This window comes from Podarcis bocagei, assembly GCF_964188305.1.
Source record: "Podarcis bocagei genome assembly, chromosome: 7".
NCBI classification, from domain to species: Eukaryota; Metazoa; Chordata; class Lepidosauria; order Squamata; family Lacertidae; genus Podarcis; species Podarcis bocagei.
Window position 1 is genome coordinate 34073063 of NC_138132.1, and position 24016 is coordinate 34097078.

Sequence of the window (24016 nt, forward strand, 5' to 3'; positions counted from 1 at the left end):
GGTCTTTGGTGGTGAGTGTATTCTACAGCATGTGCTTGAGACAATACTAGTGAGCTAGTGGTGGATTTATCCTGCTTTATTAGTTGTTTTGTGATGCTTCCCCAGTGCTACCACATTTTTGAAGTCCAGATGGGTCCAGAGGGGCTAGAACACAACAGAAGTGGAACAAAAAAAAACAAACAAAAAAACACAGCACCACACCAGAACACATATGCTATGCAAAGGTGTGGGATTTTGGCAGAAAATTCAAGGATATGCACTGATTGGAAATGAAGCACTATAACTTCCCCAAATCTTTTGCAGATGCGAAGAGTTTTAAAAGTGGGATCACATGAGACTGTTTCAATAGCATCATGAGCATAAATAATCATGAATGCACCATAAAAAGGACACCTGAAGGAGCCCTTTAATGTGGGGAGGGCCCATAACAAAGATCTGATGCTCAGATCCCCTACTCCATCCTGTAACAACATCTGTGGTACAGGCTGGTGAAAATTTCTACAGGCCAGTGGGTTTTGTGTGCTGACTTGCAGGGCTTGCACAGTTGTGGTTGTGGTTTTCCACTGACAATGGCTAAAGGTGATCTTGTGAGGAGTTGAGGGGGACCCATAATTGGCCTTTTTTTGCTATATAATTTCTTCTTATACAGATAAAAAATAATGCTATCATCACACAGCCCCCATTGGAGAATTTGTAGTGCCATATTAGAATCCTTAATTAGCCGGAAGCCAAGAGGAGGTGCAGTTGGCAAGCAACACTACTGTAGTAGTTTAATATTTGTATGCTGCTTTTTCAGCCAAGTTGAGCTCAAAGTGGCTCACAGAAATAGCAGAGCATTAAGAAATAACAGCAACACTTCCTAATACAAAAGAATTACACAATGAAGGTGCAATAAATGAATAGCCTAATGAATCCCTGGGTTACGCCCTGGAGCAGCCTAGAGCAGGCCTCCATTTCCTAGGAATCTCCTCTGTCTGGGCCAAGATGCATCATTTTGACCCACCTTGCCTGCTGCAGGTGTTTTCTTTGCTTCCCATTTTGCTGCCTGTGACCTCCACAACTCCCTGTGGCAAGCCACGTCACTTTTTTCCTCACGTCAGACAGGAAGCAAACGTGATGATGAAGTGGCAGCAGAGGAGGCCCCTCAAGTGGCCTCATGCCACAGTAAACATGATAGTTTTTAACATGCCATTGAGTCCCACGTGAAGATCTCTCACTAGCAATCTGTGGATAGTTTTTTTTAGCATAAACCCATAATCATTTGCAGTCTCACAGCAATCCTAGAAAGCAGGTCATTGGTAGCCCCATTTCACAGATGTGATTTTTGCCAATATGTTTGCTTGGCCTTACCATCAGGACTTAGGGATGGGGAACTGGAAGTGATTGACTTTTCTCTCTGACTCCCCTCCGCATCCCTCAGTCCAGGAAGTCCATCACAGAGGAAGCTGTCCATGTGGTTTTAACTGTGCTTATGACCCAGTCTCCTTAAACCCTGGCCATCTCCCCCCCCCAAAAAAAAATTCTGAATCTCCCCCTCCCGCAAACCTAGCTTTTGGCAGGTATCCAGATCTGATAGCGAGCCCAGACAGTGACTGAGTGGTGTCCAGTGAACTGGCAAATGACGAGAGCTACATTAACACTCTCCTATTGTGTGGGCATTAGCGCATGGCGGAATGCACACATAGTGGCTATCCCTGCTGCTGAGACATCTCTTCTGCTCATCTGGCTCTTCACATACCAATCCCACCCAGCTAGGGCAAAGGTAAGCAGGGTGGGCAGTGGGCTGGGGGCATGGGGCCAGTGCTCTTCGCAACTGCAGTTGGAAAAGTCCTGCCCGTTAGGGCGCTGCTTTGTATTTCGCTTCCATTAACTGACAGGCTGGTACTGTCTCTATACATCTCAGCATGAAACCTTTTTAGCATATTTAAAAGGGCTGCAGCTCATGAACAGCTCCTCCCTTTCCTTAGCATTAAAATAAACTGACATATCTGCATCTGCCTTGTTACAGATCACAACCACGCAAAGGGTGACCCCCTGTGCATCACCAAAAAGGAGGGCAATCATGGACACTGATAAAGTTTACATATACTAATTTATATGTGCATGTCCTAATTTATAAAGAATATTTAAATAAAAATACTGTGCCAGATTTCAGTGGTAGGGCAACAGAAGACTCCCAAGTTTAATCCCCACCATCTCCTGGTAGGGCTGGGGAAACCTTCTGGAGAGCCACTGTCACTCGGTGTACTGAGCTGCCAATATCATTGGTCTGACTCAGGATAAGGGAGTTTCTATGTTCCTGCATCACCCTAGTAAGGAAGATGGTGCCCTTGTGTTTTGTGTTCTTTATCTTAGGGCACATCCACACTTAACTTTTCCCTTGTGCTTTCTAGGGACAGGTCCATGCTTTAAAGTGCTGTGTCTGAGTGCTCCCCCACCCCCGGTACTTTCCCCATGAAAACTCAGCCTTTAACGGATTGCTGTTTGCTCTGATTCAGCATTAAAGAGTGAGTTTCCACTCAGACTTTAAGATGCAGACCTGTGCCTAGAAATATAGCACAAAAGGAAGGCTGGATGAGTCCTTAATACCAGGCGTGGACTGGATAGCCTATTAAATAGAGGACATCTCTAAATAGAAGACTTCCCTCTGTAAAATAGGACACATGGCCACTCTATGCCTGGGTCCATCACATGGTGAGTCTGCCAATGCTTCCTGGCAGTGCCAGTCTTTGGGGTCTGACGGGGGTTTGAACCACTTGCCCAGAGTTTATGCCCTTCTTTCTAGTCCCTGTCAACACCAACCACATTGAATCATTCACCCACACTGTCTGGTAGTTCTCCAGGATATCAGTCAGGATATTCCCAGCCCTGCTTGCAGGTACCACAGACTGAACCTGGGACCTTCTGCAGACAAAGGCGAGGCTCTTCCACTGAGCTCCAACCCTTCCCCTTAATGAACATTGCATATGCCAAGATATACGTATATGTAGAAGCCATTGCTATAATTTAAATAGAAATGTGTCCAATGCCTTTCAGCATAGTAAGGAAGACTGTGTGCATATGACTTTTGTGCCACCTCAATCTGCTTGATGGGCTGCCGTGTACAAGAAGACGCAAATATGTTTTCTTTTGTTCCAGAGGGTAGGACCTGAACCAATGGGTTTAAATTAGAAGAAAAGCAATGTAGACTAGACATGAGACATGTTGGTATGTGATTATGAGCTCTTTGAGAGTGGAATAGTGGAGGTGCCTTGGGAAATGGTGGATTCTTCTTCAGTAGAGGCTGGATGCTAAAAGAGGGCTTTATTCCAACTCAGTGATACTATGAGTCTTCAAATAGAGGACTATCCTCTGTAAACTAGGATACATGCCCAATCTGTATAATGTACCTGAGTGCACTTTCATGTGGGTCAACTAACTCCAATGTCCTTCGAATTGCATGCCATTAAGGAGGCTGCCTCTTGATGATAGATTAATGGCTGTAGAGGAACTGAGGTTGTGGAGAACAATTTGACAACTTCTGATGATGATCTAGTGCAGAGGTGAATGCACTGAAATAAACCAAAAGGAAGATCCTTTAACCAGAACATACGTATTGGCTACAAAAGGAAGTGTCGCTGCATTATAAGGAGTTTACACAAACAATTATGTTCCTGAGTCGCCACTTTGGAAAATGCAATTGCTCTGTGGTATAATAAAAGATTATAATGGCTGCTGCACATTTGTGGCCTGTTTAACCAACTCTGCATTTCCATAATTAAAATAATTAAAACAATGCAAACAGACACCGATGATTATACAGTACTGTGGTCACTATATAGGCCCCTTGACGTCCTATTTGTTTTGCTCTCTCAAGTTGGAGGGTGGAGAGGCAGCCCATAATTTGCCAAGTTTAAAAGTGGCAGCTCTTTGGGGGAAAGGCTCAGGGCTCCACTTGTTTATTGCAGGGTAGCCATCTGATTAAGCATGTGCCTTCCAGAGTTGCCAACTAACCAGGGGAAGAATCATTCTGACCAGCTCTTGTGCTTGTAACAACAGCTTGAGCCACACAAATCAAAACAGGAAGATTATCATCTGCTAATGGCTGCAGGTGGTCACCTGGAAGGCTCAAGACCGACAAAAACAAGGTACCGTTCACACAGCAAATAGTTAAACCATGGAATTCATTCCTACAAAATGTAGCAATGGCAGAAGAACGCTACTCTTGTGATGGCTACCAACTTAAAGCTACCAGCTTTAAAAGAGATTTAGACAAATTCATGGAAAACAAGGCTTTCATCAGCTATATGACAGCTATGTTCTACCTCCACCGCTGGAGGTGTCGGCAACCAAGCTGCCGTACACAAACGATGAACTGTTTATACTTTGCTATGTTGTCTCCAAGTTGAGAAAATAATGTGTGAATTGGCCAAGGTCAGCATCTCCCTGTGGCCAAGGCCTCTGAAATATCCCCCTCTCTCTAAACACAGTTTGAGATTGCAGGGCCTTGGAGATGAGCAGGCCTGTTCCCTCCTGGGTTGCTATGGCAACTGCGCTGAAGCAAGGAGCTCAGCTGAGAGGGAGGAAGGGCCTTTGTGTGGCCTTGGCGGGTCCCCTGGGTGTTGCCTTGAAAAATGGGGAGGGGGGAAGGTCACAACGCGGTGCAAAAACAGAGGCGCACGCCTGTCTAGGAGCTATGCAAATAGGGGCGGGGGGCCTTCAGCCAGCAGCGGTTCTTCAGACTGCAGCACTTGCCTTCCCAAACAAGCCACCCTCGCCAGGCCAGGAGGAGGCAGATTAACCGGATTTGGGAAGTTGGGTGTAGATCTGATTTCACACATGCACACCATGCCAAGCCAAGGGGGTCCTTCTAAGTCCAGGCGTTTGGTGATGAGCAGGAAGAGAAGGTGTGTGCTGCGACTTGAGTTGCCAACTGACCAGGCCGAAAGAAACAGCCTGGCATGCTGATTGAATATATTAGAGGCAACGAAAGAGCAGAAGTTGGTGAAATAATTGGCAGCCCTAAGCCACTGTGGCCTGCTGAGCTGAGCACCAGAGCTGAGCACCAGATGCAGCAGAGGAGTCGCGCCTTTGCTACTTTTTGCGATGCAGAGGGCAAAGAGGCACAGTACAGGTCTGGCCTTTAACAGTCGCCTGGAGAAAGGAAACAGAAGGGGAAAGCAGAGCTTGTTGTCTCAAAATAACCAAAGAAGACATTTCCCAGCAGTCACAGCACACGGCAGAAGCAGACATTGACTTATTTTACAGATTTCCCTCCAGTGTACATTTCTTTCTTTCTTGAAATCATTTCTAGACCACTTCATGTTTAAATAACAAAATAAACAAATCTCCAAATCCTTTACAACGTAACTCGCAATGTCAAATAGAACATTACAAAATATCAAAATAAAACATTACAGATAAAGGTCAAACACAAACTGCAAGAAAGATTCAAGCTTAAAGCAGCAACATTAACAGGAAAAACAAATTACGATCTGAAACAAAAAACAACAAAAAAGCATTACAAGCAAAAAATTGTTCAAAATAGACATTCAAAACTCCACAAATAAAGCATCACTAGTAACCATTTCCAGGGAGATTTGCAAGAGAACAAAACACCGTAACACTAGGAGCATAAACCTAAAAGGAATAGGGAGTGAGAATTGCAGCTTTCATTTCTTTTAAAGAACAAGTTTCTGGACCTCATGATCCATGCTCTAGTTGTTATAGCTGGACAAATTCCTGACATTGTCCCTGAATACAAAGGAAGCTGCCTGTTGTTGCTCAGGGTGTTTTTTCCTTTTTCTTGGCATCAAATTTGGAAGGTGGATTAAGAATGGGGAGGGGGAGGAAAATGAAGATGAGGGTAGCAAAGGAACAGGCCAGGGCTGTAAGAGGCCTGCACTCTCGGTAGGTGCTCTGGGCTTGTTTTCTTCCTCCCCCTTTGCTCCTTTCTTCATCTTCTGCTGGGGAGGCAAAAGAAAGTTGCCCAACAGGTTCCAACACCAAGTCCACTCTTCATATCCTCCTCATATCCTTGGGAGAGAAAATAAATATGAAGTCATTTCTGTGGTGAACTCTAGTGAAGAGAGAAAAGAGTCAATGTAAGATAGTAGTAAGATAGCGAGGGACGCGGGTGGCACTGTGGGTTAAACCACAGAGCCTAGGACTTGCTGAGCAGAAGGTCGGTGGTTCAAATCCCCGCGACGGGGTGAGCTCCCGTTGCTCAGTCCCTGCTCCTGCCAACCTAGCAGTTCGAAAGCACGAAGTGCAAGTAGATAAATAGGTACCGCTCCGGCGGGAAGGTAAACGGCATTTCCGTGCACTGCTCTGGTTCGCCAGAAGCGGCTTAGTCATGCTGGCCACATGAGCCGGAAGCCGTATGCCGGCTCCCTCGGCCAATAAAGCGAGATGAGCGCCGCAACCCCAGAGTCGGCCACGACTGGACCTAATGGTCAGGGGTCCCTTTACCTTTACCTTTAAGATAGTAGTGCAGAGCTTGAGCCAGACATCCCAGATTTGAATCTCACCTACCAACTACTAACTCACAAAAGCAAGCCGCTCTCTTCCACCACAGCACCCCTGCTCTTTCTGCAAGGCAGGGATCACAACACCGGCCTGCCTGGCAGGGCTGATGTAAGGAATTATTTATTATATATACATATTGTTACATTTATACCCCACCTTTCCCCCAAGATGCTCAAGGTGACTTAGACGGTTCTTCTCATCTCTATATTTTATCCTTACAAATGGTTGTAAGTTACAACAATCTACAAGGTAGGTTAGGCTGAGAGACTGTGACTGGCCGAAGGTCACCCAGTGAGTTTTACAGCTGAGTGAGGATTTGAACTCTGGTCTCCCGAGTTGTAGTCCAGCACTCTAACCCCTACACTACACTGGCTCTCAAAATTCACTGGATCCCCATTGGGGAATCAAGCCCAAGTCTCTCATGTGACAGGCAGATACTTACCACTGTATGAATGAGGAAATTATGAGAAAATGTATACAAAGCACTTTTGAGACTAAGCATTATAAGGTGCTATTAAGAACCACACTGTCCATAGAGGAGGCTGTTTGCACACAGCAAGTACAAGAATGATAGCCTTTCTTCCCCACCCCTTCTCAATTGCCTCTGAATTTACAAGTGTGCATCTTGTTATGGCTGGTAGCCACCGACAGACATTGCCTCCGTGTATTTTTATATATTCTCTACTTTAAAAGAAGGGCAGTGGCCTTTTCAGCATCTTGTGGCAATGAGTTCTACCGGTTTATGATGCAAAGGGAAAAGAAAAATGCATGCCTTCTTTTACTTATCATCAACCGGCAACTTATCAATTGGGACTTTGCTTCTTGAGTGTCAGAGGCTTCTGTCTCTGCATGGGCAACCCGGATTTGGGGGCAACATTTAGAACTCTCAGTTGTCTCATCCACACTTTTACTGGAGTTGTATTTTAATTGTATTGCATACTGATTAATTCCCCAGGGTCCAATAATTTTTCTTGTGATTCTGCAGCTGTTCCTTGCAAAAATCAGATCTTACCCACCGAATCAGATCTTACCAGATGTGCGGAAAATCCAAAGAGAGCTTTTGCTTAACCAAAGCTTCTGGTTCAGCAGGTAAGATCAGATTTTCCCAAGGCACAACCATGGAACATCAAGAAACGCTCTCAGACCCATGAAGATTAATTGGTGCACAGTATAATCAAAATACGGGTCAAGCAAAAGTGTGAATGAGCCCTCTCTCTCTCTCTCTCAGCTGCGTTACCTTTTTGCTTGGCCAATTTGCGTTCACACATGAGGATGGAGACTGCCTGGCACTGCCCTGAGGCGTCTGTTCCGCAAAGCCAAGTCTGTCACAAGGAATGCCAATTAGTGCCAATTAGGGTGGTAGATTCTGTCAGGTGGACATTTGCCCACTAGGAACTGGATGGCAACCAACTGCTCAGACTTCCCTGCCGGCCGGCCAACTGCCATTCAAACAGATGGCTACAACTCATGGGCACTGCAAGGCCAGGCTGGAGAAAAATGGAGGTGAAAGGCTGGGCCCTCTTCCCTACAGCCCCCCACAGCCCTCCACAGCTGTCATAATTTATAAAGATTGTTCAATTTAGGCGAGCCCTGTCTACAGAATAATTGGTCTTTGGCTATGGGAGTCCAGCAAATTGTAAACAATGTTCCTTCGGTGGGCCACAGTGCTTGTTTAAATGGTGGTTAATGGCTGGTGGCTACTAGATACAAGCGTCTGAAGAAAGCGCCCTGGCAGAGATAGAAGTCTCTGGGTTTTTTTCCAGCTGGCTGGGAAGAAGGAACCCTGAGAGGCTTCAAGGGCACACAATTTGCTTTGGGGGGAATTGATGTGGTTGTAGAGACTAGCCCTGTTTGTGTGTGTGTGTGTGTGTGTGTGTGCGTGCCTGCCTGCCTGCCCACACACTACAAACACTGCTCAACATTTATGTGTTGTTTTCTTTCAGTTAAGTTTTGTTATGACTCAACTACTCACACTTACAAGGAAACTGGCTTCGTAAGAAGTGCCCCCTGGTAGCATTAAGATAAATCCAACAGTGAAAATAAACTTTGATGGATGTAACGATGGATTACTGAATAGTTTCATTAATGTAAAATATGCAGGGATGTATGGTATGCAAAATGGACCACAGAAAGAGAAGAAGGGAAGTAATTGATTTAAGGTTGTTTAAATGAATATATATATCATCAGTATGCGGATGATACCCAGCTCTACCTCTCTTTTAAATCAGAACCAGTGAAGGCGGTGAAGGTCCTGTGTGAGTGTCTGGAGGCGGTTGGAGGATGGATGGCAGCTAACAGATTGAGGTTGAATCCTGACAAGACAGAAGTACTGTTTTTGGGGGACAGGAGGCAGGCAGGTGTGGAGGATTCCCTGGTCCTGAATGGGGTAACCGTGCCCCTGAAGGACCAGGTGCGCAGCCTGGGAGTCATTTTGGACTCACAGCTGTCCATGGAGGCACAGGTCAAATCTGTATCCAGGGCAGCTGTTTACCAGCTCCATCTGGTACGTAGGCTAAGACCCTATCTGCCTGCAGACTGTCTCGCCAGAGTAGTGCATGCTCTGGTTATCTCCCGCTTGGACTATTGCAATGCGATCTACGTGGGGCTACTTTTGAAGGTGACCCGGAAACTACAACTAATCCAGAATGCGGCAGCTAGACTGGTGACTGGGAGCGGCCGCCGAGACCATATAACACCGGTCTTGAAAGACCTACATTGGCTCCCAGTATGTTTCTGAGCACAATTCAAAGTGTTGGTGCTGACCTTTAAAGCCCTAAACGGCCTCGGTCCAGTATATCTGAAGGAGCGTCTCCACCCCCATCGTTCTGCCCGGACACTGAGGTCCAGCTCCGAGGGCCTTCTGGCGGTTCCCTCACTGCGAGAAGCCAAGTACATCACACACACACACACACTGCCCCCTGAAACTGCTCAGGAACTGCATGGATTGGATTCAGGGACATCGCCCCAATTTTATGATAAGAAATGGCATTTGAGTAGATAGGGGTATGTTTTAAATGAATGACAGGTGCCATGCACTGGTGTTATGAAGCTGAATACTGAGATCAGGCCATTGAGCGCTGTCCAATGACACATTGGCAGTGACTCTCCAGGATTTGAGCCTTCCCTATCCCCACTCGGAGATGCCACAGGGATTGAACCTGAGGAACAAAGGCATAGATCCACGGCACTTCCCTGTCTTTGGACATATTGCCTTAAATGATGCCTATTTCTGTGTAGCCCACACTACTAAGTCACCAACATAAACTAGCTTCAATTCATTATTGTTCCCTGTGATGCAGGAAAATCCAATACGAATTTGCACAAGAGGTGGGCAAAGGAGTATTTTCTGGGGAGAAAAGAAACCCCACAAAATGAAAAATTGAATTGTTTTTCGCGGAAGCACTTGCCAAAGATCGAATGCATGATGACCAGGGAAATGGCCAGTGGTGAGTGGTGGCGCCACATCTGCAGCATGTCCCCAACAGACAGTTTGCCGGCCTCTCAGTTTGATGAGACTAAGACTCCTGACCACCCCTGCAGCCCAGATTTAACTAAGTTTAGAGCTGAGGTTTATGGTGTTTTGGGGGTGCTAGGGCGGCTATTTTATTTGTGTGGACACATACCTATAGGCTGTGTACACACTAGACCTTTAAAGCACATCAGAAGCACATTCTTTTCCTCAAAGAATTCTGGACAGTCTCTGGAAATGTTTCAGATGGCAGAATTGCCACTTGCCATTAATTTTCAGCACCGTTTTAATTTGTTCTTGTGGCCCTATTCAATTGTATTTTTGCCCTTTCCTTTTATCCTGTGTTGCATTCATTGTATGATGCCCAGATAATCTGAGTTTATTGGGCATCTAACAGCACACAGAAAGTAAATAAACAAAAAAGCCGTCAACAAGCATCACGGACAGAACCAACCTCACCGCAGCCCAGGGGGTGGCTGCTTCCATTAGGCACAGAGCATGTGCTAAAGGGAGGCCCCATCTGGTATCTTCTATTCCAGCAGGGAGAGCCAGTGCTATAAATACAGAGGCTGCAGCATTGCATGCTGTGACCCTGGGAGTGAGATTGCAGGGAGAGGAGGCGGAAGGAGAAGAGGCCTGATCACACGAGAATGGAGCTAGTGGGCCATCCAAGGCCTGGTGAATGAAGAACAGGGTGGTAATAGCCGTACACTAGGAAGGATTCCCTGTACAGTGGTACCTCGGGTTAAGAACGTTCTGGAGGTCCGTTCTTAACCTGAAACTGTGCTTAACCTGAGGTACCACTTTAGCTAATGGGGCCTCCTGCTGCCACCTCGCCGCCAGGCGATTTCTGTTCTCATCCTGAAGCAAAGTTCTTAACCTGAGGTACTACTTCTGGGTTAGCGGAGTCTGTAACCTGAAGCGTATGTAACCCGAGGTACCACTGTATTTTAAAACATGAGCTTTAGCACTGGAAAATTAGAGCCATGCAGAATAACAGGAATTGAGTGGCTACTTAACAGCATCTAATTCATATGTATAGGTAGAAATGCAGAAATTACTATAATTTCAGTCAGGGGTGAGCAACATCCGTCCCAGGGACCAAATGCTGCTCTCTGAGTCTCTCTCTCTCTCTCTCTCTCTCTCTCTCTCTCTCTCTCTCTCTCTGGCCTTCAGAACTCTCCCCATAACATGCCTCTCACTGACCCAGCTCTTGTCTGGCTGGAATGTATCCTTGAAGTGTGATAAGGGCTTCTTGCAAGCGTGGATGCAGAATGGAGAGGGGGTGGGGGTGAGTGTAAAAACTGTTGACTTTTGTGTGGCAGGGATGTAGCCTACTTAGGCCCATGAGGCAAAGTGAGGTGACCACCTCAGGCAGCAAGATCCACAGTGGCGGCAGATCCAGCCTCCAAGGAATGCATTGTCTGTTGTTGTTGCTGCTGCCCCACCCCCACCCCACCCCATCACAATGACAACTGTGGCACACTCCTGGGAGGCTGGGTTTCTTGTCTCCTCAGCAGCACCCCCCACCCCACCCTCTTGGCGAATAGGAGGTGCTGCTGGTCTCCTCCCGGATGCAGATCTTCACTCATCCCTTCTTTCCTGGCCAGGAAGAGCACATTTTATGGTTCACCTCAGGTGCCAAAATGTATTGAACCTACTGTTCAAAGGTCACCGATCTATCCATTGCTCCACCCATGTTTGTCTCTGGCCCCTACCCCTAAACTGGCATGCACCCCCAGGAGCCTGCACACACGAGAAGACCTTAGTGGTGCACTCATGAGACGTGTGGCTGCTCAGTCTGCTGTCCAGGTACAAATCGTAGATGGGTGACTTCAACTGCTGTCCCTTCTTAGGGCTCTTTAAACTGAATTTGAACAGGCTGGCCTTCAAACTGAGGATTCTCCTCCTCAATAGGACACACAGGCACCCTAATTGTTGTTTTGTCGTGTCCGACTTTTCATGACCCCATGGACCAGAGCACGCCAGGCACTCCTGTCTTCCACTGCCTCCCGCAGTTTGGTCAGACTCATGTTTGTAGCTTCGAGAACACTGTCCAACCATCTTGTCCTCTGTCGTCCCCTTCCTCTTGTGCCCTCAATCTTTCCCAGCATCAGGGTCTTTTCCAGGGAGTCTTCTCTTCTCATGAGGTGGCCAAAGTATTGGAGCCTCAGCTTCACGATCTGTCCTTCCAGTGAGCACTCAGGGCTGATTTCCTTCAGAATGGATACGTTTGATCTTCTCGCAGTCCATGGGACTCTCAAGGCACCCTAAGCAGGCCATCTTTTGAGAGAGCCTTCTAGAGCTCAGGTCCTGCTTTGGGGCTTTCCGTCAGCATCTGGCTGGCTACTTTGAGAAGAGGATGCTAGAGGATGCTAGACAAGGTGGGCCTCTGGTCTGATCCTATAGCCAGGCTCTTCTGATGTCCTTATCCTCTGGGAACATCTCCTTTGCCCATGAAGGCAGGAAGAAGGTTGGTTGTCTGCTAAAAGTGGGCTGGGGGATATGCCGAAAACATTCCTGGTGGGTCCATATGGGGCAACTGTCCCTATTTATCAGGGGCAATCCCTCTTTTCTGGTCTCTGTCTCTGGTAAATCCTATTTCTATTTTGGGGGCAAGCCAAAAGGCAGGCGAAGGTTGTTGTCCCCTAAAGGCACTAGCAGCCATTCCATCAGGCTGCAAAGAAGAGGGAGAGGAAAGAAGCAGAGCAATTCCTGAGAGAACAGCTGCCTTTGCTCCCCGCTCAACTGTTTGTTAGTGGCAGATTCCATCTGGCTATCGGAACTGTTCCATCCCAGTCAGAGGTTGCCAGAAGACTAACTTTAAAAATTGGCGCCTGAGCTTGCTTTTTCCTCCTCCCACCTCCTCCCCCTTTCTTTGTGTGTCATGTGCTTTTGCTGGTGAACCTGAAGGCAGAGACTGTCTCACTACTGATCTTGTCAGCTGCCCTTTGGGCTATAAGCCTTTTGGGCTATAAGCAAACAAACACATTATTAAAATGTTGTTGGTGTGAGTTGTTTCCAGACTTGCCATTCTTCAGCCCTACTCCCAGATCTATAGAAATTAAATACCTGAGTTGCTGAGGGTGATGGAGGAGGATATACCATATTTTTATTTCTAGAACGCATGAACGTAACTGCTCATGCATGGACAATGAATGTGTGGACATTAGAGGCTGCCATTTTACAAGCTTGTGAATCTCTTCAATAGCAGATTGTAAGACAATGATTGCATATCAATAAGCGAATGGATGAAAAAACTTCCTGGTTTTTTAAAAAAATCAGTGTGAGATGAGGCTGTTGCAGAGGCAATGAACAATGCCTGCAGCAGACAACAGGGCCTTCATCAATACGTAATGAAAGGGATCAGGGAAGCAATGGGGCCAGAAATGTGTCCCTGTTTTCATTTATGAAAAGCCAAAGAGTATGAGCATGCAGGAGAGCATCAGTTACACGGAGAGGGAAGACTGGAGAAGAGAGCTCAGATTTACTATATTCAGTTATCGAAATATCTTTCTTGAGATTTATGGAAGGGTGGACTTGAGCTGCTTCCGCATTTGGGGTTAACAATTCGCGATCGCCAAATAGATAATTAACAATTAAATAATGAATCTCTGTCCGGGGCTGATGGATTTTGCTGCCCAAAACATCTGGGGGGAGGCTGTTTCTTTGACAGGTTCCTGCCCCAAGGAGATTACAATCTACTGCCCACCTTTGGGGCAGGAAAAGGATGGGGTAGGGGTAACAGAACAGCAGAGAGGTGGGAGGGAAGGGAGAGGCAGAACGAGCACAGTGAAGTATGTGGAAGCATACCCAAGCAGAAAGCTTCCTTTTTTGCCAATGAAACCTATGCGGGAGAGGTGATTTTTGAGCAAAGCTACGTGCGACTGGAGACTACTATTAATGTATTAATGCAAATTATATGCAAAACCCAGCCCTGGGGAAGAGCTGCCTGCTTTGTCAGTGCGCAAGGAGCATGTTTTCATCCAGGTTTTAACATTCAACTACATTGGTACGTGCTCCAGATGCACCCTTCCCATACTTACTGAACACATGCAAGGGTGGGGGCCAGGGTGGCTGCTATGCGCAGTAACAGGATGTGTGGCCACCCCCAGGCACAGAACATGAACATCACATGGTCACTCCCTCCGCTGTATGTTGCTGGTGTCTTGTGCAGGAGCAGGAACGGGGTGGTCCTCCAAACCTTCCTACCTGGCCCTTGGGACTCATCCCTGCTCTTCACCTGGCAGGAACGTGTCCTGAGAGTCCTAACTCTCACCCCATCGGCACAGCTGTGGCGGCTGAGACTGATGGGAGTTGTAGTCCAACACATCTGGAGGGCACCAGGTTGGTGAAGGCTGCTCTAGTGAAAGTCCTTTCCTCTTACAAATGCCTCCAAGGCCTTTTCTCATCTCCAGACCCGGCAGCTCCAACTTGTGGCAGTGAATTCCATAAGCTCATTATTCTGCCTGGAGTGAAGAAGTAGCTTCTTTGGCAAACAAGGAAATAAAAAATTGGAGCTGTTCCTCTCTCCTCCTCTTCTGTAATGTTTAACCAACAGGACAATTTGCTAGCTCAAAAGAAAATACAGATAACATTGTTGTATCCAGAGGAACAACAGCAAAATGACCCTGCAGGGTGTAGGCTGGAGAGGAACAACACCAAGCATTGTGACTTTAACCCTTAGAGGGCCAGCTTAGAGAAGGGCAGGAGACGCGAAGCAACCTTGTGCTGCCAAATCCAAATACTTTGGAGGTGGCAGTCTGGCCAGCATGTTGGACTTGGACAAAATCCCCACACAGCCATCAAGAGAGCCAGTGTGGAGTATTGGTTAGAGTGTTGAATTAAGACTTGGCAAAGAACAGGGTTCAAATCCCCACTCTGCCAGGAAGCTCACTGGGTGACCTTGGGTCACTCACTCTGTCTCAGCCTAGCCTACCTGCCAGGGTTGTCGTGAGAATAAAAATGGAGAGGAAGAGAAAACCTGTAGGCTACCATGAGCTCCTTGGAGGAGGGGAGGGATAGAAATGCAATCAGTCAATCAAGCTTGTTGGGCAACCTCAAGCCAGCCTTTCTCTTCCAGCCTGACCTAACTTGCATTGAGGTGTGGGGAAGGAGAGCACCCAAGACATTTTGCTGCCTAAAGCAAAGACAGGATGGGCCACACACAAAAGCTGGCTTGCCTGGCCACTAAATTTCACCACAGCACTGTCAGTGGGGCAGCGCCCTAGCTAAGCAGGCATGCCATCCTCTTTGCCACTTCCTGCCTCCCGAGGCAGCTGCCTCACTCTGCCTAATGCCAGGGCTGGCCCTGATATTACCCAGAGCTCCAGGCAGGAAGGGTGAGATTCTGGCTGGGGTGGTGGCAGCGGCCTCATTTAAGTCCACTTATTATGAGCCCTGGAAGGGGGGTGATTACAGCCGCTTCCTTAAAGGACTTTTGAAAAAGATGAGGGATATTCCTGGAGGGGGAGGGGGGAGGAGGAGCAAGACTGCAGCATTTTGGATTTTTTTAGTTCAAATAAAAGGTAGTGAGAGGCAACACAGTAGAAGTTTGTGAAATGATGCACTTTGCAGAGAAAGCAGCTAGAGAAAAACTTTTCTCCCTCTCTCAGAACACCTAGAACTCGAAGACATTCAGTGAAGCTGAACGTTGAAAGATTCAGCATCACCTCAAGAAAGTCCTTCATGCAGCACATAGTTTAACTATGGAACTCACTGCCACAGGACACAGTGATGGCCACCAACTTGAAGGCCTTCAAAAGAGAACTGGACAAATTCATGGAGGAGAAGGCTATCAATGGCTTCTACACATGATGCTCATTCTCTGTCTCCATGGTCAGGAGAAGTAATCTTTCTGAAGATCAGTTGCTGGAAACTACAGGAGGGAGAGCACTCTTACAGGCTACCCATAGGCCTTTGGTTGGGCACTACCAGATCCTGGGAGTGGCAGCCCTCCCCTAGCCATCCCCCCTCAAGAGAGGCTGGCCCATTAGAGGAAATGGGGCACTGCCGCACCAATCCCAGTTTGCCCTCAACCAGCCCCACTCACCTCGCTTCTTTCTTATAACCAGTCAAGGGGTAGCTCTTCCTGCCATGAACCCTGGGGCTCTATCTACTACCATGGAGCTCCCCATCTTCTGCCCTACTGGTCCCAATGGGCACCAGCCGCCACTACTCCCTGAGTCCCCTAAGCTAGACTGCTCTGCACTCCCAGTCCTAGCCTGCTGTCCTTGGGCAGGATGAAGGATGCTGACCCTTCACTAGTGTTGAAGTAATGTTTGATTACCCGTTTGATTACCTGGGGGCACCGTCTTGTCCTTTGCCTCAGGCAGCAAAACAGCATGGGCTGGCCCTGATGGGCACTTTTTACAGTGGACTCCCCCAGAAGCTGGTGGACTCACTGGAGTTTTTAAATTGAGGTTGGATGGCCAGTGTGGTGTAGTGGTTAAGAGCGGTGGACCCATAATCTGGTGAACCGGGTTCGCTTCCCCACTCCTCCACATGCAGCTGCTGGGTGACCTTGGGCCAGTCACGCTTCTCTGAAGTCTCTCAGCCTCACTCACCTCACAGAGTGTTTGTTGTGGGGGAGGAAGGGAAAGGAGATTGCTAGCCGCTTTGAGACTCCTTAGGGTAGTGATAAAGCGGGCTATCAAATCCAAACTCCTCATCTGTTGGAGGTTCTTAATTGTAATTCTTGCATTTGCGGGGGGTGGACTAGATGACCCTTGGGATCCCTTTCCAACTCTGTGATCCTGTGATCCTGGACTAGATGGGCCCTTGGCCTGATCTAGCAGGTTGTTCTTATGCTCTCCAGGGTGGAGAGCGGACATGGGGCAATCTCCCATCACTGTCACAGAAGGCCACTCTCTCTGGCCTTTGGGACTCTGCCTGAAGTACACACCCTCTCAGCAGCCCTGCTCCACACCAGCACTTCTGCCTGGCTGGAATGTGCCCTTGGACTTGGATAACCAAGCCTCTCGCTTGCCTGGAGAGAGGACAGAGAGATGGGAAGGGTGGACTGCATAGTGATTTCTGGCTTTTGGGTGAGATCCACATCCACTCTGCCCACTTTTGCATCTGGCTCTGCCCACCACTAGCCCACAGCCACTGGAGGGAGTGCAGCCCTCGAGATTCCCTTGTAGCCCTGTGACATGCAGAGCCGTTCCAAGTGACTGGCTGTCCAGTTCATGAAGACACACTGGAGAGAAATGAGGTCACTTTGCAAGCTTGGCTGGAGCAGGCTTGCTGTCTGCGAGGGTTGCCACGCCAGGCCACTCCATGCCTCGATTTACACAGGGGCAGAACAATCCTAGCTAAAACAGCGGCCACCACAGCAATAGCCAAGGCAGGCCATGCAACTGGTGTTCAGCCACTGCTAGCACAGAGATGCTCCCAGACCCTTCGGCCTATGGCTTATCTCCTCTAAAAGGCAAGGGGGTGCCATGCAGGCTAGGTCTATGGACACCCCCCACCCCTGAGGAGAGAGGGAGGGAGGAAGAGATACCAGACAAGTCAGAAGAAGGAGGCTGTGCATGCAAGCAGGGATGCGTGTATGTGACAGAATGGGGGCAGAAGGAGACTGCAAAGATAGTTTTGTGCCAGGATATGTGAGCAAGTGCCTGCGAAGGAGGAAGGAGAGAGAGGTAGACCGAATGCATTTATTTAACGCATTTCAGTCCCGCCAGGATGCTCAGGGTAGGTTATCCTCTTGTACAGCCTCCTCCGATGGAGGCTGCTCTGTAAGGGTGATTGGAGTCCTGCCTCGTCAACCTCAGTCTGCTTTCATCCAGCTGCAACCTGCCTGCCTTCTTACCTACAGCCCGTCCATGGGGCTGTCATCCCTGCCTGTCAGCTTCCCCCTCCTTAGCCTCAGTTTGCCCTTGGAGAACTCAGCAGGGAGGAGAACAGGGACAAAACTAGAATTTGTTGGCTCCGCCTCTTCTTGGTTCTGACTCGGCCCATGATTGGGCTCTAGGTCCACCTCCCAGTGGACACCAAAAGCGCTTTGAGGTCAGGTGAAGCTGAGAGAGAGAGAGAGAGAGAGAGAGAGAGAGAGAGAGAGAGAGAGAGGATGTGATTTGCCAACTGAAGTATTCAGAGCAAAGAGTCTTGTTTTTGTGCCTTAATGTCTAACCAAGTTATGATGGCATCATCAGGCTGATGCAGCCCACTTTGCCAGAGACATGAGATTTTCTTGTATACTACAGATTTGGGACCAGGCCTCCCAGTGTTCTCTCCAGTATACCGCTCTGTCTGTAAGTACTGGCCATATGTCCAATAGTTTTACATCTGATCTTCTGGTAGGTAACAAGTTCTGCTTAAAACCTGTAAACCTGAAGGTCAAACTTCGCCCCAGCCTGCCTTTCTTCTTTCTTTCTTTTTTTAATGCAATCAAACAAACCAACAAGCCATAGTACATTACACACAATACAAATCAGACATCAATAACGTGAAGAAAAGGAAAAGGGAAATTGAGAAACATGTCACCACTCAGTGAAACGACATGCAAAACTACAGGACGTTCCCTGTATGCTCTGCAATGGCCTAGGATAAATACAATCCACATTCAAAGATCTATTATATTAAGGAAAGCACACTGGAGGCAATCTGCCTAGAATTAAGACATCAGACCCCACGAAAAAGAGAAATGGTTGGGGTTCCTCTGTGGTGTTGCTTCTATCTGTCTTTAAGTAAACCAGCTTTTCTTAACTTGGTGCTCTCAATATGTATTGGACTACAAATCCCATCAACCCCAGTCCAAAACACCGGACTGAGAAAAGCTGGTTTGTCTAAAGAGAGAGAAAGAGAGTGCAGAAGGGATGGGTTACAGAGAAGAGAGGAAGAGTTTGGCTCACATGTCCACACAGGAGGGAAGGAATTTGCAACTGGACACATGTGTGACTGTGTGCGAGCCCAGGCAAGCAGAGAGGGACTGTGCCCCAGTGTGTGAGTGGGTGTGCAAGAGAGGCTGCGTGGGTGAGTGACCCTCCTAGGCTGAAGCCTGCATTTCATGCATTTTTCAGAAGAACAAGGTCAGTGGGTCACTCAAGCGCTGGAGGGTTTTCTCCAGCTCAGCTGCTTCGCTGCCAAAGCTGCTGGAAGCCGCAGGCTCCTCTTCCACCAGTGGATGGACGGAGGCAGGGATGGAGGAAGAGAGGGGTGAGGGGGGCTGGCATCACCCACACAGCCAGGGCGACAGGAATGCCAGCTGGCATTGCCCTCACACAGACACAGTCCGGTTAGCTGCAGAAAAACTCCTGCATCTCTCTGCTCACCCAGCTGACCAGGCCTTGGTGTCAGCTGGGGCTTGGAGCCTCTTTTCAATTACAGGCCTGCACCATGGGAAGGAGTGAAAATTATATAGAAGGGTGTCTCTGGGCAAATGCAGAGTGTCCTCTCCTTGGAGCTGCCAGCCTTCACAAATCCGGGATTAGGGGGAACAGCTTCCTGCCCAAGCCTATCCCTCTACCCTCACATTTGTAAAACTAATGGCTGACTGATCATAGGTCTTGAACGTTACAACCAAAGCAGTAAATATGGGTGGTCAGGAGCCAGCTCATGCATTTAGCCTTTCAATAAGGTCACAAAACTGATTGGGTGCAGACCCAGATCATGGGGCCCGGCTGTGAGTACCCGCCAATCCCAGCGAATGGAAGTGATGTGTGAGTTAAGTCAAGTCGAGTGTCCTACATGCATAAGTGCATGACCATTTCACATGTTTTCCTGAGGGCAGAAAAGGTAGACAGGGACATATGCGGACAGAAACGTTGGGCTTGCATATTCATTACGTTAATTAGTGTGCAGGACTCCGGGGAGAGGGTGCTGCTTAGATTTTACACCTGAGGCGCGCAGGTGCAGAGCAGTCACAATGAAAAATGGACTGGATGCACAACCTGGGAAAGGTGTCATATTTTCCATCATGCTTTCGGTCAAGGGATACAGTGTGTAGACCACATGTGACAGATTCAAAACATTTGCTAAACGGGAAAGTGTATTGCAATAGCTTAAAGACCCAACAGAGTTATTATAGCATACAGTAATGGTCTAAATCACATGACAGGAGTTACAGGTAGATCTGTATGAACATATAAAGATACACACACAAGAGCAGACAGGCATTATAAACAGTGAGGCCAGAAGGAAATGAACAGCAGAAAGTTCTACAGGGAGTGTAAATTTGGTAAATTGAGTCTCTGTGTTCAGAGGAAGTCTTCCTCTGAGTGACTGATGCTGGACAAGAAGAGAAGGCTGTTTCCTTCTTAGGTGGGTCACTGGTCTGATCCAACAGGCTCTTCTTATGTTATTACATTCCTGTTCAGCTTTTGGGTTTCTCAGTGACATCTGATTGGCTACGGATGGAAACATACTGCGGAACAAGATGGGTGCTTGGTCTCATCCTGCAAGGATTTTATTTTTTCTGATCTTTAAACTAGTGCAGGCTTTCCCCAACCTGGTGCCCTCCAGATGTTTTGAACCACACCACTCATCAGCTCCAGCCAGCGCAGCTGATGACAGTCTCAGTCCAAAGCATCTGGGGCGGAGGGGGGTGGGAACAGGCTGGGGAAGGATTGCAGCTAATGTGTAGCTGTGGTGCAAAAACTCAGACTCATCCAAAGTGGGAAGACTAATTTCCCACCAAGCTTCAACAAAAGAGCTTCAGCCAGCTTAGATGAGCTTTAACATAATTTTCGACCAACTGAAACTTTTCGCTTTTTCATTAGAAATGCAAACAATCTTGCAGAGAAGTGTTACCATTTTAAACAGCTAGCCTGAAGCAGGAACCCCCTCAAAGGAAAAGAAAGAAGTCTCCAGCCTCTGCTTCATTCTTTTCCTCATTCTCCAAATTCCTCTGTGTAAATCTGTCACAAACAATAGTAGAACTTGAAAGCTTTGTTATCACCTCATTCACTTCTCAGACCAATGAGGGCCTGTGCATTGCCATGGTACTCTAGCAGATTACATCATTGCTCCTGCTCAGAAAAAGTCTCAAAGGTGCAAACTCCTAAGTCCCCACTCTGCTACACTCCTGGGCACCCTGAATCAGTGCAACACCCCCTGCCCCCCCAAAAAGGAGCCAACTGGAAGCAGCTTTATCTTAGATCCAGATGATCGTTTTTCAGAGACCCAAAGGCAACAAGTTAGATATGATTTTCAAACTGATTTTCAGAAAACCCCTGAGCTTCTCTAAAGCTGAGAATCTATTGTTCAGTAGGGTTCAGACCCCTGGGCTCTCACTTGTGGGGTGCCTCAGGGTTCTGTCCTCTCCCCCATGCTTTTCAACATCTACATGCGGCCGCTGGGAGAGATCATCAGGAGGTTTGGGCTGGGTGTTCATCAGTATGCGGATGATACCCAGCTCTACCTCTCTTTTAAATCAGAACCAGTGAAGGCGGTGAAGGTCCTGTGTGAGTGTCTGGAGGCGGTTGGAGGATGGATGGCGGCTAACAGATTGAGGTTGAATCCTGACAAGACAGAAGTACTGTTTTTGGGGGACAGGAGGCGGGCAGGTGTGGAGGATTCCCTGGTCCTGAATGGGGTAACTGTGCCCCTGAAGGACCAGGTGCGCAGCCTGGGAGTCATTTTGGACTCACAGCTGTCCATGGAGGCACAGGTCAAATCTGTGTCCAGGGCAGCTGTTTACCAGCTCCATCTGGTACGTAGGCTGAGACCCTATCTGCCTGCGGACTGTCTCGCCAGAGTGGTGCATGCTCTGGTTATCTCCCGCTTGGACTACTGCAATGCACTCTACGTGGGGCTACCTTTGAAGGTGACTCGGAAACTACAACTAATCCAGAATGCGGCAGCTAGACTGGTGACTGGGAGTGGCCGCCGAGACCATATAACACCGGTCTTGAAAGACCTGCATTGGCTCCCAGTACGTTTCCGAGCACAATTCAAAGTGTTGGTGCTGACCTTTAAAGCCCTAAATGGCCTCGGTCCAGTATACCTGAAGGAGCGTCTCCACCCCCATCATTCTGCCCGGACGCTGAGGTCCAGTGCCGAGGGCCTTCTGGTGGTTCCCTCATTGCGAGAAGCAAAGCTACAGGGAACCAGGCAGAGGGCCTTCTCGGTAGTGGCGCCCGCCCTGTGGAACGCCCTTCCAGCAGATGTCAAAGCGATAAACAACTACTTGACATTCAGGAGACATCTTAAGGCAGCCCTGTTCAGGGAAGTTTTTAACGTGTGATATTTTATTGTATTTTTGGTTTTTATGGAAGCCGCCCAGAGTGGCTGGGGAGGCCCAGCCAGATGGGCGGGGTATAAATAATAAATTATTATTATAATTATTATTATCCTCGATGAAAAACAAACCTTCCTGGATGACAGCTGGTCCATCACTACCAATCTCTTTCAGTTCAAATAGAGGGTCCACTCCATCTCCAGAGGCTTAGCCAGCGCCTGTGGGAACTGGCTGTGTACCCCAGAACCCACCTCCAAGTCCTTGGCAATGGACAGCTCCATGGCTCAGCAACTCAATGGGAGTGCCATGGAAGTTGTTGTTGTTTAGTCGTTTAGTCATATCTGACTCTCTGTGACCCCATGGACCAGAGCACGCCAGGCACTTCTGTCTTCCACTGCCTCCCGCAGTTTGGTCAAACTCATGCTGGTAGCTTCTAGAACACTGTCCAACCATCACGTCCTCTGTCGTCCCCTTCTCCTTGCGCCCTCCATCTTTCCCAACATCAGGGTCTTTTCCATGGAAGTAGGAAGTATTAAAGCCCTGTGGGGGCTTCTCCCAAACTATCACAACTTGGAAGTGGGATTCAATCACATGCTGCAAAATTCAAGTTTCACAAGTGTAATTGATTGGGAGATGATGCAAGACAAATGCCCATTAAATGGCCACTGTAGTCGACCAATCACGATGCATGCTCAAACTGCCTCTCACCTGGAAGTGCCCTGGGATGTCACCTCTGAGCTGTGTCCAATATTAGTCCTACTCAAGAGTAGACACACTTTCTTGCTTCACCAAGCATGTAGCTTGTAACATGCAGTTTTAGCACGTAGAATAGTTATGGAATTGCTGGTTTTATTTATGCATGGATAACGTTTTATGTCAACTCGCTTTTAATGTTTGCTTTCATTGGTATTTTTAAATGGGTATTTCTAGATGGTTCTTTGCGCGCTGCTTAAGATGTTTTCTGCTGAGTAAATGGTATTTAAATTTGGTTTTCTTTTTTAAATGAAATTAAGGAGCATGAATGGCGTAAGTCCATTCATTTCAATGGACTTAGTTGGCCCTTTATCTTAGTGAGAGTGTGCACACTCCTTCATCCGACGGTCAGGATGTGGTCTCTGAGCAAACAGGTTTGGCAGGTTTTCAAACCTAGACCGAAGCAGCTGGTCCTGAGAGTTGTGTGGCTCAGGCACCAGCCTTGCCAGCCCTGTCTCCACCCTTCTGCTCTTGGCTCAGTCAGGCAGCCTTTCCTCGGCAAAGGCCTGAGGTGGTGGAGGAGGAGGAGCTGCAGCAGCAGATGAAAGAGGGCCGCAGGTTAAAAGTTAGCTCAGCAGACAATGTGGCGCTGGCCTGGCAGCCTGTGCTCCCCCAACATTTGAGCAAACAAGCCAGACCTTTACGTTTCTGATAAAAGGAACAAACAGCCCTGCTCAGCAAGAAGTCGGAGTGGCCCTGAAGGCCTTTATCCCTATCTTCCTCCTCCTCCTCCTCCTCCTGGCTACACAGTAGCCCTCCTTTCTGAACCATTTGGAGCAAAGAGGGCCAGCGAGCCTCTCTCTCCTGCTGGCACAGAAGCACCGCTGCTTCTGCTCCGCCGTCTTCCTGCGCATTCTTCAGCTCCGCTACAACCAGCACGTACACATATTTCTGGCATGTGCTTCTGCAAAGCACGTCAACAGCCGAAGCAGCCATGCATGTCAAACTATACAAACAGGGGACGCATATGCTCAGGCGCATGAGATTGGTGGGGGATTATTTCAGCCTTCTCGTATGTGGGTTGGTGCTCCTGCAATCCCTTCTGTGGTCCTTGCTGGTCGGGCACAGGACTGGGTTTCTGTCCACACTGCGTACAGAACGGA

General features: G+C 48.1%; 1 long non-coding RNA gene across 2 annotated transcripts in view; it reads right to left on the reverse strand.

Moving 5' to 3' along the window:
• Positions 1-3420: 3420 nt before the first annotated feature.
• The window catches only part of LOC308591438, a 30094-nt gene continuing 9498 nt past the window's right edge, over positions 3421-24016 (reverse strand). The window contains exons 1-3 of one of the 2 annotated variants that reach the window (XR_014010179.1): positions 7745-8359; positions 4305-6015; positions 3421-3551 (exon numbers count right to left, since the gene is read on the reverse strand). This is a non-coding gene — a long non-coding RNA (uncharacterized lncRNA). Of the gene's footprint in view, positions 3552-4304; positions 6016-7744; positions 8360-24016 lie in introns of those variants that run through there. The other variant, XR_014010178.1, reaches the window with a different exon arrangement.